This window comes from Hylobates moloch, unplaced genomic scaffold, assembly GCF_009828535.3.
Source record: "Hylobates moloch isolate HMO894 unplaced genomic scaffold, HMol_V3 SCAFFOLD_2, whole genome shotgun sequence".
Lineage (NCBI taxonomy): Eukaryota > Metazoa > Chordata > Mammalia > Primates > Hylobatidae > Hylobates > Hylobates moloch.
In genome coordinates, this window is record NW_026652277.1 from 15,392,061 (window position 1) to 15,408,338 (window position 16,278).

A 16,278-nucleotide genomic window follows, 5' to 3' on the forward strand; every position below is an offset into this window, starting at 1 on the left:
AGTTCCACAGCCACTCTGAGCACCTGTGACCTGAAACATAGCACCCCGTGGCTGCCTGCCGTCCACGTCAGACCCAACACAAAAAGGGATCTCCTTGGCTATGTCTTCTCACTGTGGGAAAAATGAAAACAAAGATTTCTGAAACTCTTGCTATCAAGAAGCCTAACAACCTACTTTGCCACCACCGTGGCCACAAATCCTGCTGTCATCACTGATGTTGATCACAGCTGAAGAAGCTTCAGAGAAACTATACTACTGCACCCACCTAGAACCAGAGCCAATGCACTCTACCCAACCAATCCCCTAAAAAGCTTTTGCACAGCCGAGGAAACTATCAACAAAGTGAAGAGGCAACCTACGAATGGGAGAACATATTTGCAAACTATACATACATAAGGGGCTAACATCTAAAATACATAAAGAACTCAACAGCAAGAAAACAAATCGCCTGATTAAAAATTAGCCAAAGGGCCTGGATAGATATTTTATGAAAGAAGACATACAAACGGCCAACAGGTATCTGTGAAAAAATGCTTAACATCCCTAATCATCAGGGATATACAAATTAAACCTCTGTAAGACATCACCTGACCCGTGTTAGCAGGGCTATTATCAATAAGAAAAAAGATAGCAAGTGTTGTCAAGGATATGAAGAAAGGGACCCCTAGCATACTCCTGGTGGGAATATAAATTAGTACAGATGTTAGGAAAAACAGTAAAGGAAGTTCCTCAAAAAATTAAGCATAGAGCTACCATATGATCCAGCAATCCCACTGCTGGGCATATATCCAAAGGAAAGGAAATCAGTATATTGAAAATATATCTGCACCCCCATGTTCACAGCAGCACTGTTCATAAGAGCCAAGATATGGGATCTTCTTAGGTGTCCTTCAACAGATGAATAAAGAAAATGTGGTGTGCATATGATGGAACACAACTTAGCCTTAAAAGATGAAATCCTCTCATTTGTGACAATGAGGATGAACCTGAGGATATCATGCCAAGGCACAAATAATTTTGTGCCTGAAACAAGCCAGGCACAAAACCACAGATATTGCATGATCTCACTTATATGTGGAATCTAAAAAAGTCAGGCTCATAGAAGCGAACAGTAGAATGGTAGTTACCAGAGGCTGGGGAGGGCAGAAGGGATTGGAGAGATGTTTGTCAAAAGGTACAAAGTTGCAGTTGGGATAAGTAAATTATGGAGACTTATTGTACAGAGAGGTGACCAAGAGAATAGATTTTAAACATTCTTAATATACACACACACATATACACAAAAGGCAACCATGCTAGGTAATGAATACGTTTATTAGCCTGATTTAATTATTTCCCAATGTATAAATAGATCAAAACATTACATTGTACATGATAAATATCTACAGTGCTTTTTGAGACAGGGTCTCACTCTGTTACCCAGGCTAGAATGCAGTGGCATGATCACAGTTCACTGCAGCCTTGACTTCCCTGGGCTCAAGTGATCCTCCCACCTCAGCCTCTCAAGTAGCTGGAAATTCAGGTGCATGCTCCCATGCAGGGCTTTTTTTTCTCGGTAGAGGCAGGGTTTTATGTCGCCCAGGCTGGCCTTGAACTCCGGAACTCAAGCGATCTTCCCGCCTTGGCCTCCCAAAGTGCTGGGATTATAGGTGTGAGCCACTGTACCCAGCCTTATACAATTTTTGTCAATTAAAAAAAAACTTGAGCACCAATTTTCATATAGAGGGGGATTTCTCTTTGATTAAGTCTAAGTTAGAGCATGACTCCCATTAGATAAATATGACATGAAAATATGTATTCAACCATGACATTTCACAACTTAAAAGAAGCATGTTCTTAAGATTTGCATTTCAGAGGTAACTGTCTTGCAAACTTTGTGTAGACTCTGGTATCCTTGAATCTACACTCCAGTTATTGATTTCATATTTAAGACCACATATTTATAACTGCTCTAAATATTTCCAAATCTTTCCCAATAGTGAAACACATGGGATTCTGCCTACTCTGAATAACAGAGGCTTCCCAGCATGTGTTAGCAGGAACAAGCATGAAAGACTCCAAAGTCTTGGTTTTTAACTGAGTAACACATGTCTACACAGCCACAGTAGATAACACCCCAACACAGTTGTACATACACTTTGCACATGTCAGCATGAGTGGGGCCATCTGGGTAGAAACTCAACCCAACTATAACACACTTTAGTTCTTAATGAAAAGCATACATCTTGGCCAGGTGCAGTGGCTCATACCTGTAATCCCAGCACTTTGGGAGACCAAGGCAGGTGGATCACTTGAGGCCAGGAGTTTGAGACCAGCCTGACCAACATGGTGAAACCCTGTCTCTACTAAAAATACAAACATTAGTTGGGCGTGGTGATGCACATCTGTAGTCTCAGCTACTCAGGAGGTTGAGACATGAGAATTAGTTGAACCTGGAAGTGGAGGTTGCAGTGACCTGAAATTGTGCCACTGCACTCTAGCCTGGGCAACAAAGTGAGACTCTGTCTCAAAAAACTAAACTAAACTAAACTAAACTAAAATAAAATAAAATAAGATAAAATAAAGCAAAGCATGCATGTTTTCTTTCACTCTTGATTGCATATTCAACTATTTCACACATGGTTCTAATTGCACAGTTTTAACTAGAGCTTTATCAGTAATAGCTAATGAATTTCAAAAGGTATTTGTACTAAGGGCATCTTATTTGTGTGTTTCCTGTGGTATGCATTTTATTTTTTCTTCCTTGACTTTTTAAAAATACGTTACAAAATAAACTTTTTATTCCTGTTAAGCGAGGCCAAAATAAACATGTAATTAAACTTTCAATTGAGTTTACTTATGATTACAGACTGTTTAAAGAATAAATTATACATACTCAATCTTAGCCTAAAATTTACATTTTGACATGTTAGTAGAAAATCATGAATTTCCCTCTTAAAAATCTTAGGCTTTTGATGTTTCCAGATGTTTTTAAAAAACAAGTTCTGGAAATCCTCACCCAAAGTGCACATGACTAACAAAGAATTACAGCATCTTACAGTTTGTAGCTTAAACTGGAAAATATAGACATTTCTATTTATGTCTAGGCAGCTTGGAAGATGACAGAATTTGAAGCTGAAGATTCTTGCCATCACTGACTAGGTTACCTTGGGCAATTCATTTAATCTTTTGCAGTTTCGATTTCTTCTGTAAAATGAGGCTGAGAATAGCTTCCTCTTCTCCTCCTGCACAGGTGGTCGTAAAGTCACGAAGGTTCCATGAGATAAGTGAGTGTGAAAGTTCTTTGTAAATTGGGAAGTCATACAACAGAAATCTTGTAGCAATATAGCCGAAGGTCCATAGGTTTTTTTTTCATTTTTAAATCTCTTAATTAGAGATAGCTTAAGATAGTTTAAGACAGCGTAAGTCTGTGTTTTGGTATCACAGCTTGGTATCACCAGCTTAAGGTATCCCCCCTTAAGCTGGGATGTTGATGTTGTACTACAGAGATCTTGCAGCAATACAACTACATGAAGGTCAATGGCTTTAATATATACATATTTTTAAAAATCTATATTATATCTATAATATACCTATATATTATATATATAAAATATATCTATATATAATATAGATATATGATATATATTTATATTATAATATGTCTATTATACATGAAATATATAATATATGAAATATATCTAATATAGATTTATGATATATAATATATAATATATCTATAAAATATATAAAATAGATATATAATATAGTAAATATAATATTTTAGTTATTTATTGATATAGTCATATAAAATATTTTAATATATAATATAATTCTCTCTCTCTGTCTCTGTCTCTGGAACCTAGAAATTCAACCTAAGTCCAAGAATTCAAAAAACCCTCCCAGACACACAGGTATAATATGTTGTTAGTAGTGACTTGTGGCACTCAGGAATGAAATTATGACACGTCACAACATTGTCAATGTGGCTTAGATTACACATAGGGAGAGAGTACTAGAGTAGTCTTAAAATTACTAAACTATAAAAAGCCATGAAAAGAAGACCAGTGCCTCAGAAATTCAAACAGAATTAAAGGAGATCCCAAAAGGGCTTCAGAAGATCAGATTTCAGTGAGGAAGGAAATGAATTCTAGGGAAAAAAAGAAGTCAGCTCTGAACAGGACCTTCCTTTGCTGGTTAAAATTATGTAATTCTGCCTGTGTGATTCCCAAGATATCTTTTCTGCCGTTATAGGATGAACTGTGTAATAACTTGATTGCAAGTGTCAACTGGGCTATTTTTCAGTAATATTTTTCTTCTGGACCAAGGGTACAAATGAACGGGCTTCATTAATTTCATGTCTAATACAGGGATTATAACAGAGCAGAATTCCAGTGTCCCAGGTCTCTATTTACTGAGATGAGTTTTCAATCTGTGTTTGTCGTCCTCGCATTGACCTTTGAAGTCAACAAATCACCTTTCTAAAATTCTGTTTTATTATTTCAATAAATTCTCTGACTTTGAACCTAACATTATAATTGAATAAAATTTCAAATAAGATGTATGTGGGTTGACTGTGAAGGTGAGCTTTCCCTAATTTCTTATTTCCCTTTTCTAAGCAAGGTTCTTCCATGCCAAATAAGCTGACACACTGCTCATTACTATGTCAACCTAGTGCTCAATGAACCTTTGATGCATGGAGGATGTTTTTGATTTAATTTGATCTGACCTTTAGTGAAAACTACTTCCAAGTAATGTCTGTCAATACTCAGCACTGTGTCAGCCCTTCCAGTCTCTTCTCTTTATGGCAAGGACTGAAAGTATGAAAAATATATTTCCTAGACTTTCTAATGAGCAGGATTCTGAATGAATGAGAGGCTCAGGAGAGATGTGAGAACAGGGAAAGAAAGAGAAGCCATTGTTTTCTGGTGACAGCCACAGGAAGCATGTGGACATCAGCGGTGACAGATGTGATGTTCTTCCAGCGGCTCCCAAATACCCTCCTGACAATCACCTCTTTAGTCCTTTGGACAGCAGAGATCAAGTCCTGTGATCCCTGAACTTCCAGATTCCTTGGTCTGCAGGTAGCAACTTTCCAGACTTTCACACCCTCTCCTTGCCAACGTCCATGAAAACCTGCCAGACTCTGCGTGAAATTCCTTCCTAGTTGTAATACTCAACGTGCTTTCTGTTTTCCTAACCAAACCCGCTGACTGACATGGGACAACACGTTTAGGTTAGGGCCGCATGTCCTCTGAAGCAGAAGGAAGGCATCGGGTTACCCAGGGAGGACTGTCAACCCCACAGAATGCAAAAGGGCCAGTGCAGGAGAGGATGGAGCCCATTAGTTACCCAAGCAAGTCTCTTAGCATATCACAAACTATGGAGAAAGCAAATGCAAAAGCTCAGAAAAGCTTTTATAGCGACTGCATACAATGTCAAGTTTTCTAAGTGGCAGGAGGCGATTAACAAAGCTAATAAATGAAAACCAAGTGAAAAATTTTCAAGAAAAGGAGGAATAAATGTAATATGTAAGAGCCCCCAAATCAATGAGAAAAAGACTAAAATTCAATAGAAAACAATTTCCAAGGATCCAAACAGGCATTACAGGTAAAAATAAATTAGCCTGAAAATTCAGATAAACAAACTGAGCCTCAAATTAAAGCAGTAATAACTTACCACTTGTGACTTGCCAATCTGGCCCCAAATTAGTAACATTTGCTCTACTTCAAGACAATAATTTCATGCTGAAGTTTGGAACAGCATTTGGCACCATGTATCCTAATTTTAAATGTATAGTTCCTTCTGATCAAAAAATTCTTTCAGTATTTTGTTCAGTAGAAATAATAACACTGTGTTCATGCTTGTAATCCCAGCACTTTGGGAGACCAAGGCAGGAGGATCACTTGAGGCAGGAATTCAAGGCTACAGTGAGCTACGATAGCGTCACTGCACTCCAGCCTGGACAACATGGCAAAACCCCAACTCTTACAAAAAAAAAAAAAAAAAAAATTAGCCAGGTGTAGTGGTCCATGCCTGAGGTGGGAGGATCAGTTGAGCCTGGGAGGTAGAGTCTGAAATAAGCCAGGATCATGCCACCGTATTCTAGTCTAAGTGACAGATTAAGAGTATTCTGTCTCTAAAGTCTCAGAGTAAGTACTCTCCTGTCTCTAAAACACACAAACACACACACACACAGAAGAAATAGTATGAAAATATTGCTACACTGTTTGTGACACCAAAAACTGGAGCAACTTAAACGTTTATAAATAAGGGACTCAAAAAGAAACATCTGCTATCTATAAGATAGACTAAGATTCAACTGTTACACACATATGATAGATTTGTATACACTGATACAGAAAAATGTCTACACAATACGTGTATTTTTAGCTTTTCTGAGTCATTTTAAAAGTACAGAGAAATATAAAGACTTTAATACATGAAACACAGGTATTCTCACCAGGAAGAATCAATAATTGTGAAGAATGGACAATGTTTGTAAATTGTGATTCACAAACATTATGGCACGTTTTGACACCTGTCCCCAGTTCCATTCCTCTTCCCTCCTCCCCCTCCAGAGGTTGCCACCATCAGGAATTAAATGTATGTGTTTCTGGCCATTTAAAAAATAATGCCATGAATAATATAGGGCTGTGGTCTACAATGCTTTTCCTGTAAAGGACTATATAAATGTCTTGGGCTTTGCAAACTGTATAATCTTTGTCACAGCTACTCAATTCTGTCCTGTAACAAAAGCAGCCCGTAGATAATATGTTAAATAATGGGCTTGGGCTTGGCTGTGTTCCAATAGAATTTCATATAGGAACACGGAAATCAAATTGAATTTTATATAACTTTTATGTGTCATGAAATATTATTCTTTAGAAACATTTCTCCAGCCATTTAAAAATGTAAAAACTACTCCCAGCATATAGGCTGTGCACACACAGATGATGGGCCAGTTTTAGCTGTAGTTTGCCAACAATTGATAGAGTAGTCTTTGGTGCAGTCTTGTGAACTAAAAAAAAATGGTATTATATTTTCTTTTTAAATTTATTTTTTATTTCAATAGGTTTTAGGGGAACAGGTGGTATTTGATTACATGAATAAGTTATTCAGTGGTGATTTCTGAGATTTTGGTGCACCCATCACCCAAGCAGCGTACACTGTACCCAATGTGTAGTCTTTTATCCCTCACCCCTTTCCCACCCTTTCTCCCCAGTCCCCAAAGTCCATTGTGTCATTCTTATGCCTTTGCATCCTCATAGCTTAGCTCCCACTTATCAGTGAGAACATACAATGTTTGGTTTTCCATTTCTGAGTTACTTCACTCAGAATAATGGTCTCCAGTTCCATCCAGGTTGCTGAGAATGCCATTATTTCATTCATTTTTATGGCTGAGTAGTATTCCACAGTGTATAAATATGCCATACTTTCTTTATCCATTTGTTGATTGATGGGCATTTGGGCTGGTTCCATATTTTTGCAATTGCAAGTTGTGCTGCTATAAACACACATATGCAAGTATCTTTTTCATATAATGACTTCTTTTCCTCTGGGTAGATACCTAGTACTGGGATTGCTGGATCAAATGGTAGATCTTCTTTTATTTCTTTCAGAAATCTCCACACTGTTTTCCATAGTGGTTGTACTAGTTTACATTCCCACCAACAGTGTAAAAGTGTTTCCTTTTCACAACATCCACACCAACATCTATTTTAAAAAATTTTTTAATTATAGCCATTCTTGCAGGAGTGAGGTGGTATCACATCGTGGTTTTGATTTGCACTTCCCTGATCATTAGCGATGTTGAACATTTTTACCTATGCTTCTTGGCCATTTGTATATCTTCTTTTGACAATTGTCTATTCATGTCCTTAGCTCACTTTTTGATGGGATTGTTTGTTTTTTTCTTGCTGATTTTTTTGTGTTCTTTGTAGATTCTGGATATTATTAGTCCTTTGCCAGATATATAGATTGTGAAGATGTTCTCCCGCTCTGTGGGTTTTCTGTTAAGTCTGGCAATTATTTCTTTTGCTGTGCAGAGGCTTTTCAGTTTAATTAAGTCCCAGCTATCTATCTTTGTTTTGGTTGCATTTGCTTTTGGGTTCTTGATTATAAAGTCTTTGCCTAAGAAAAAATAGCATTTGGCTAGGCACAGTGGCTCGTGTCTGTAATCCCAGCATATTGGGAGTCCAGGAGGTAGATCACCTGAGGTCAGGAGTTCGAGACCAGCATGGCCAACATGGTGAAACCTCGCTTCTACTAAAAATACAAAAATTAGTTGGGTATGGTGGCACATGCCTGTAGTCCCAGCTACTCAGGAGGCTGAGGCAGGAGAATTGCTTGAACCTGGGAAGCAGAGGTTGCAGTGAGCTAAGATTACGCCACTGCACTCCAGCCTGGGAGACAGAGTGAGACTGCATCTCAAAAACAAACAAACAAACAAACAAAAAATGGCATTATATTTTCTGTACTTAGCAGTTTGTACTTGTGTTTTACCCTCAGTTTTATGTTTGTGAGAAATATCCATGAATAGATAGATGGCTAGCTAGCTAGATATATAGATATATAGAAACATAGATGAGTGAATGGATAGAAAAATAGATGATAGATACATACATACATACATAGATCAGTCTAGCTCATTCTTTTTAATTCCTGTATAGCATTGCATCCTATTGAATAATAGTCTACATTTTATTTATCCATTCCATTTGCATATGAACATTTATGGTTTTTTTTTTTCCAGTTTTCCCACTTCTACTCTGAGCTCTGAACATTCATATATCCACCTCCATGTGCCTATGTACAAGGGTTACTCTCTGGCACCCAAACTAGGAATGGCATTGCTGGGTCATAGAGAATGATCATATTCTTTTGATCAGACGTGCCAACTGATCTCCAAAGTAGCTACAATTTTATGCCCACTATCAGTGGAGGAGTGAGGGATTCTCAACTTTTGTTATTATAGGAGGACTTTTAAATATTTTACAGTCTAGATGACCATGGAATGGTACCTCATTTTGTTTTCATTTGCATTTTCCTGACTTTTAGTAAGGCTGATCATCTTTTCATGTTTGTGGACTATTTACTTTTTTCTTTCTATGAAGTGCCAGTTTATATTCTTTGCTCATTCTCTTGTTTAGTTATTAGTTTTATTGATTCATAATTCATATGTTTTTGGCTACTGATTCTCTTTCCCACATAAATGTTGCAAGTATCATCTTCCAATTTTTTTCTAGTCTTTTAACTTTGTTAGTTGGGATTATTGTCCATCTGGAATTTATTCTTGTTTATACAGTGGCAGAGATACCTTTCTTATTTCAATATGAAAAGCCACTTGTCCCCACAGCACTTACTGCACAATCCATTTCTTCTCAATGATTTATAGTTCCACCTCTGCAATAATAAAACCTGACTTGGTCCAAGGGGCCAACATTGTCTGGCCCCGATTGCTTCTCCAATCTCAGCACCTCCTGCCTTCCCATGCTCTTCAACCTGCAGACACACCAACTTCCTATCGTGTGAACACACCCAGCGTTTTCAGTCTTGCCATTGCATTTCCTCTTCCTGGAATGCTCTTCCCACAGTGCTTCACTTGGCTGCCTTCTTCTCATTACTCAGATGAGAGTATTGTATGCTATTGCAGTAAACATGCAAATAAGACGTTGCATGCAGTAAACATGCAACCAAACCAAAGATAGATAGCTGGTACTTAATTAAACTGAAAAGCTTCTGCACAGCAAAAGAAATAATCAGCAGAATTAACGGAAAACCCACAGAGCGGGAGAAAATCTTCACAATCTATACATCCAACAAAGGACTAAAATCTAGCATCTACAAAGAACTCAAACAAATCAGCAAGAAAAAAAACAAACAATCCCATCAAAAAGTGGGCTAAGGATGTGAATAGTTCCAGTACCACATCCTCAGAGACACATGCCCTAAGCCACCACTTCTGTCTACTCATTGTCATTCACTCTCTCATTACCCCTTCACAAATTGTCTTCATAGTGCTTACCACTATCTGAGATGATCGTATTGGCATGTTTACTGCAATGGTATACAATACTATATAGGAGTTAAAAAATCTATGTTTTTATATAGGTATTATCTACCCTTTGAGAATATACATAGATTCCACAGAGATGTTCTCTGCTTCACCTTGGCCTTTTCCAGTGCCTAAAACATAGTAGATCATCAGTGTTTGATGAATGAATAACCAAGCTCCCCATCTATTCATTCAAAAGTTTGTCCAGGGTACATTGTTCAGTATGATCCCACTTTTCTTTAAAAGTCACATATTCTGTGCATGGATGTGTATGTGTGATTGTGATTGTGCTTGTGTGTGTATGTATTGACAGTAACCTATGAGTGATGGTTATCTTGAAAGCAGGGAATATACAGGTGTCATTGGCTTTTATATTTCCATGGAGTATATTTCTGTATTGTTTGAGCTTTTACTGTGAGTATTAGTACATCTATGATCTGAAAAGGGGAAAACCTAAAGATAAACTGAAAAGATCTGTAAGTCAACCCAGGAAGTTTAGATGGGTGGTATCAATACAATTAATTTGACTCATCCTCCATTTCTGGCCTTTGAAGCTATCTCTCTGAAATTGGCAGCTTTTGGTTCTTTTTTTTTTTTTCCATGGGAATATGCATTTCAGAGCAGGAGTGAGGGGATGTGGAATACGGTGCACACATGGGCTGTAAACAGATTTTTCTAATCTTTTAGCCTAGCGAAATGAGAGGAATTACACGAAGTGAGGAGAGATCACCCTGGGACAGGAAGAGAAGAGTTGCAACTCACACAGGTGTGACCAAACATTTTGCCAGACAGGATAATTTTTGAAAACTATTTATAAAGCCCTCGACCCAGTAGAGAAAACAGTAGATTTTCCTACAAACTTCAGTCATCACTTTAAGTTTGTCTCCTTGGAGATTTTCTTAAAGCTGTTGCAGGAGCTATCCAGACGTTTTTAATCAGGAAAAATCCTTAACCATTTATTTATAATCTTTATCATAGTCAAATTTATACTGTAAAAGTTTCTAATTGGAACGATGCATCTGAGAACAGGGAATACTCATATGTAAAATTCAAAATAAAATAGCCGTGGCCAGAGGACTCCTTGCCTACAAGAAACAAATCCAAGAAAAGGACCTGGATTGATTTTTATATCACAGAAAATTAAACTTCCAAATGCATGGCTCCCAATACTCCAAAACCACTCTGAAAAACCTTTAAAGAATATCACACTAATTCACTTTTCTTTATGATGTTCGAGAGATGTGTTATTTTGATTAAATGAGTATTTTATGATTTATATAATGTATGCGTACTATATAAAAATGTGTGCATGCTTACACTCACATTAAATAATTTTCTTGTCTTTACCCGATAGATCAAATATAAATACCCTGCCTTCCACACCTGAAGATCTTTTTTTTTTTTTTTTTTGAGATGGAAGTTTGCTCTTATCGCCCAGGCTGGAGTGCAGCGGTGCTATCTTGGCTCATTGCAACCTCCGCCTCCCAGGTTCAAGCAATTCTCCTGCCTCAGCCTCCCGAGTAGCTGGGATTACAGGTGTCTGCCACCATGCCCAGCTAATTTTTGTATTTTTGGTAGAGATGGGGTTTCACCATGTTTAACAGGCTAGTCTCGAACTCCTGACCTCAGGTGATCCACTCGCCTTGGCCTCCCAAAGTGCTGGGGTTATAGGCATGAGCCACTGCGCCCGGCCCACGTGAAGATCTTGACCCCACAGCCTGAGCTCTAGGTATTGATTGGGCTTCCTTTCCATTTGGGTTAACTTTCTTTCTGTTCCCTGTTGAGTCTCATTCCATGGCCTTCTTTCAGACATTTCTTTTGTGAAATTCCTTTTTTCCTTGTTTGCCACCTTGTTCAAATCACTCCTTAAAAGCCCATTTTAAAATGTAGGGCTCAAAACTCTATCTTTTCAAATTGAAATTCTTTGAGATTATTGTTTCAAAAATTTCAAATAGTACAAAGTAACAACACTTGTATAGAGAATTGTATAAAGTAGCAAGTGAAAGGCCATTAGAATTCAACTCCCTGGACTTAGTCACTGTTCAGTTTGGTAAACTCATTCAGAATTTAAGAAGCTTGTAGACTATTCCTCTAGTTCATAGCGAAATAAACTATTCTTTCCTGGAAATCATGAAACTTCCCTTTTAAATTATTTGTTCATATCACTGTTTAAATATTCAGTTTCGTATATAATCAAATACTGTAATAACAAAGCTAAGTGAGTTAAATGCATGCTTTTAGAGTTTTAATAATCATTTTCATAAATATGGGCTTGTAATAGCAACAGTACAGATTATATTAGTCTGCCTATTGTATAGTTTTCCTGATCTGGATGAAAATATAAATTTTCTGCTGTAATTATTTTCATGTCTAGACTGTCTTCCTTAAGAACAGAGATCACATTTCTAATTTCCTGTCTTGAATAACCGATAGTGCCTAGCCAGTGTTCTTCAGACATTTGCTTGGTAGTAAATATGAATGGCTTTTCCACATCACGTACTATCATTCAGAATGTTTTTCACATATGAACTGACTAAGTAGTGTGTATGATTTGGTCAGGAAATACCTATGGATTATACGATGCAGGGAATATTTTGGATACAATGCAAGGGAAAGTGGGAGTTGAGAAATGACAGAATTATCTCTTCCAAGGGAAATGATAAGTTATCTGTGCCAGATCAGATTAAAAACAAAAACAAAGCTGCCAAGTATGATGCAACAACGTGAAACACAGAGCTGGTTACAGTGGATTGTATTGATCGAGACAACTTTGACCTCATCTTCTACAACTGACTTCACTACATCCACACAGGCTGGGACAGTTTTTTCTCTCGTCTGTCCATCCCAGAGACAGACATGCACACACGCACACATAGGCGTGCTCAAACGCACACACACGCCACTCTTCAGCTCCAACCTTTCATGTTGTACTCTCTGAAAATCCTCCCCCAACACACAAAGGCCCCCCATTCATTCAAGCATAGGAGTCCTTATTTTGCACACCTGAAGCCTTCTTCACTTTCTGCTGTTACAGCGCTTAAGCCCAGATTAGAACTGCCAGACACTAGTATCCCATCAAAGTTGAATATGGTGAGATCAGAGGATGTCTGTCTTGTTCATTATTTTTACCTAATATAATGGTAACCCGATTAACCAAGCCAGAACCTTGGAATGCATCCTTGACGATCACCGATCTTGCACTCCCAAATTTCAATGAGTCATCAATTCTTGTTGATGCTTCTTTTTGTTATCTCCCAAATCCATCTGCTTCTTTCCTTCCCTGTCGCCACTTCCCTAGTTATGGTCATCATTTTCTTTAGCCTCCGTTGCTGTGACAGCTTCCTGACCAGTCTCCCTTCCTCCAGCATTGCCATCTTCAAATCCATTCTCTATCCTGAAGCCGGAGTTGTTTCTCAAATGCACCTGTTTCTTAGGTGCCCACTACTGCACCTGCTAATTTTTTCTGTAGAGATAGGATCTTGCTACATTGTCCAGAGTTGTTTCTCAAATCTCAACTTTTCTCAAATGCAAAACCAGGTTTACAAAACCCTTCCCCTGCCAGTATCATCTTTGTCACTCTCAATCACAGTGGTTTTCTTTCAGCTTTCTTCATACTTGAATCTTTCATACTTTCTTTCACCTCTAGATTTTTTTCACGCTTGGAATAATTACCTAGGATCACATATCGTAGTCATAGGTACAGCTGGGGAAATGAGAACTCTCAATATGGCTTCAATGTCAACTTCTGATGGCCAGGAACACAGCATGCTTCTGTTTAGTACCCAATCATTTATTTGCTTCAATAAGTAATGAAAACCTCTCAGCATGGGAATCTCAGGAAGGCGACTCACTGACATAAATTTCTTCAATATGACCTCAAAGGAGTCTTTTAAATACAGGATATGATTGGGTTTCACGATGAAGGCTGTATAAATTTGCCTCCCAATAACACTTGAAAATGTATTTACACTACCTCCTGTTACATGGTCTCATATTTCTAAGAATCTCCTGCCTGCTGCCAAAAGATATAGTAAAGGGTCCCAGCCATTCACCTAACAGTTCATATTATAGTTTTTTGTTGTTGTTGTTGTTGTTGTTCGTTTGTTTTTTTTAAAGTCACCATTCCCAATGTTACACAAAATAGGCACTGTAGAATTCAAACCTTCTGTGTCTGGAATTTATCCTTAGGGAATATTAACACTCAAGAGGAAATTATTCTATGGGAGATCTTCTTAAGTCCTACCCAAACAGGTAGGGCCATGCTATAGGCTGAACAGAGGCAAGAGGTTACTTATTCAACTCACTGCCTGGTAAACCTATTATTTCCTGACTCCACTTTGCCATTCTGTCACTACTCTTTGAATTTCCTTTTTCTCCCAACCTTCTCTTTGATCTCCTCAACCTCAAATGGTGACCTTGCTTGTTATTTCAATGAGAAAATGCAAGCAATGAGAAAATATCATTTTCTTCCTCCTGCCATCCAATCCAGCAGCTCATTCTCAGTTGTTTTCTGGCTCTGCCTGCCCTCCTGCCACTGCAGATGAACTGCGTTTCTGCTGCTCTAAGGCCAATCCTTCCACTTGCATAAGAATCCCCTCCATTTCCCTCCACTCAGAAATTTGTTCCTGACTATGCTTTCTCTCTCTTACAGTCATCTGAACTTGATAATTCCTATTAGACTATAATCAAGCTATAATATCTTCTTAACTATTAAATTTCTCTGGTCCCATTTATAGCCAAACTTTAAAAATGGCTACACATACTTACTCTCTCCCATTGGCCATCTCCCATTCTCTCATTCTCTCTTGACACACTCCACTGCAACTGGATTTTTCGGTCATCGGTAACCTTCAGTTGTCAAATCAAATGTTCCAAATTTCCATCTTCATTTCACTTCACCTCACAAGACTTTCTTTATTGGCTTCATGGCTTTCTTTTACCGAACTGGTGGCTCTTTCATTGTGTTTTGTACACATCCTCCTCAAATCCCCAGTATTTCTGTAAATGTCATGGTGCCCCAGGACTCAATCTCAAGCTCATTCTCATCTCTTTTCTGCTCTTGTCTCTTGGCCTCACTTTGCCTCTCTCCTCTTCTCTTCATCCACACTCACTCCCTAAGTCATAGCCTTAAATATTATCTTTGTATTCAGACATCTTGCCTGAGCTCTGGGTTTATTTATCCAAGTGCCCATTTGACATCTGCTGGGAGGTGTAATAGGCATCTTAAATTTCACATATCTGGACTCAACACTGGGTATTTCATCTAAGACATGCTCCTTACCCACTGTTCTCTAAGTCCTATTCCTTCAGTTCCTTAGGCCAAAATTTCCTCTTGTTTTGCACTCTTCATCTGAGGCATAATGATAACCTACTAATTGCATTTCCAAATAAATCCCCAAACCACCCATTCCTCAGCTCTAACTGCTACCACTCAATCCCAGCCATACTTCCCTTTCACTGGAAAGGCAACGGTCTTCTACCTAGTCTCCTTGCTTGCTTGCTTCTGCTCTTCCTTGTCTGTAGTCTATTTTTCAACAAAAGCTAAGCTGATCCATTTTTTTCCCTCCTGTCACTCACTCTGTCAGACTGGAGTGCAGTGACACAATTATAGCTCACTGCAGCCTCTAACTCCTGGGCTCAAGTGGTCTTCCCACATCAGCCTCCCTAGTAGCTGGACTACAGGTGCACACTACTGCACCTGCTAATTTTTTTACAGTTTTTGTAGAGATAGGATCTTGCTACATTGCCCAGACTGGTCTCAAAGTCTTGGTGTCAAGTGGTCCTCCTGCCTTGGTCTCCCAAAGTGCTGGGATTACAGATGTGAGCCACCATGCCTGACCAAAACTGATCTTTTAAAAAACATAATTCAAATTATGTTACTTCCTTCCTCAAAACCCACCATTGGCTACTCACCACTCGTAGAATAAAATCCCAAATCTTGACCTGGCCATGAAGATACTATACCATCTTGCTTATACCTGGCCCTCTGGCCTAATTTTCTATCACTCTTGCCCTGATTTGCTTTTCTCTAGCTCAGCGACCTTTCTCCGTTTCTCAAGCACACCCACATCTCCAGACTCTAACACCGACACTCCTACAACCTAGAACATGTCTCCCTTGGATACCACCTGGCTCCTTTCCTCACTCAAGTTAGACCCTTGCTCAGATATCACCTCCTCAATGAAAGTTCTTGTGGCCACCTGTGGTACACAAAATAATACCGCCCAAGAGGGCTACATCTG

General features: G+C 38.5%; 1 protein-coding gene across 1 annotated transcript in view; it reads right to left on the reverse strand.

Moving 5' to 3' along the window:
* The window catches only part of ITGA8 (integrin subunit alpha 8), a 204,543-nt gene that overhangs the window by 175,055 nt on the left and 13,210 nt on the right, over positions 1-16,278 (reverse strand). The window lies entirely within an intron of this gene.